We start from the raw sequence: 1,268 nt of genomic DNA, 5'->3' as shown, positions 1-1,268 counted from the left end.
CTGTAGCTCCGTACTGCTCACGAGCAAGTTCAGAACCTCTTCTGATAGCCACTTTGGTCTCTCTTTTTTTTCCCCCCCAGTCTCCAAAGACTTTATTTTATTGTCAGTGTGCTTTGGAAGGAGACAGGACATCAATCCTACTGCTTCCAGCCCCAGAAGAAGAACGGTACTCAGGACAGGCACAGTGCCAACGGGCCCACGGGGACGGGACTGCTCTGTCCGCCTCTCACTCATAGACCCAGTCAGAGCCACAGACTTGTCGTCCACCAGTTCCTCCAGCTTAAACCAGAGGCTGATTTCTCTCTCGGCGCTCTTGACCAAATCACTGCCATGAATGATGTTCCTGCCGACTTGAATACAGAGGTCCCCTCGGAGGGTGCCTGGCTTAGAATCTGCTGGGTCGGTCTCTCCCAGCATCACCCAGCCCGTCTTCACCACATTCAGCCCCTCCCAGACCATGGCCGCAATGGGTCCCGAGTTCATGTGCTCCACCAGCCCTGGGAAGAAGGGGCGGTCTTTCAGGTCAACGCAGTGCTGCTTCAAGTGTTCCTCGGAGGCCGGAACGAGCTTCATGGCCACCAGACGGAAGCCCTTCTGCTCAAAGCGCTTGATGATGCACCCACCAGGCCGCGCTGCACGCCGTCCGTCTGGCTTGATGGTGATGGCGAAGGTGCGCTCGCTGTTGGCTGTGGTGCCAGTCCGGCGCAGCTGGAGCAGAGACAGGACCACTTTGGTTTCTTCTGTCTCTCCTGTGTTCTTTCTAAACATTTACTTTCGTTATGTGAGCTGTTTTCGAGGTCGTCCCACCACTCCTCCGGCCATTGGTCATTAGAGCTCAGTGTCAGATGGGCCTGGAGATGCGTCTGCATTCAGACGGGATGAGCTGAAGGTGGTGCTGGCTCTCGTAGGGCCTTCTCTTTCCTTCAACCTTCAACAGAACTTACATATGTCCCTGCTGCTGGTAAGTGCTGTCCGGTCGGTTCTAGCCGACCTTTCCCCTAAACACTTCAGCATAAACCTGTCGTGGAAGAAGTGCAACCAGAGGCTTCTTAGAAGCAAGGACGAAGAGGCCCTGCTGGTATTGGAAACACTGCTGGCCTAGCTTCCGGGCTGACAGCAACATGCACGCCGCTCCCATATGTCGAACGACAGACAGACAGACAGACGGCACCATTGGGAACCATTACATTGCCCAGTTCAGAGTGGACAAAGCAAGAGAGGACTCACTCTCACTCACTCACTCTCTCACTCACACTCATTCACTCACT

General features: G+C 54.8%; 1 pseudogene; it reads right to left on the bottom strand.

The window, feature by feature from the left end:
- Positions 1 to 226: 226 nt before the first annotated feature.
- LOC101643168 lies at positions 227 to 768 on the bottom strand (annotated as a pseudogene).
- Between the last annotated feature and the right edge of the window lie 500 nt (positions 769 to 1,268).

This window comes from Echinops telfairi, unplaced genomic scaffold (genome assembly GCF_000313985.2).
Source record: "Echinops telfairi isolate 266 unplaced genomic scaffold, ASM31398v2 ScPeMD7_1989;HRSCAF=2523, whole genome shotgun sequence".
In the NCBI taxonomy this organism is placed as follows: Eukaryota; Metazoa; Chordata; class Mammalia; order Afrosoricida; family Tenrecidae; genus Echinops; species Echinops telfairi.
This window is presented reverse-complemented; position numbering and strand designations above follow the sequence as displayed.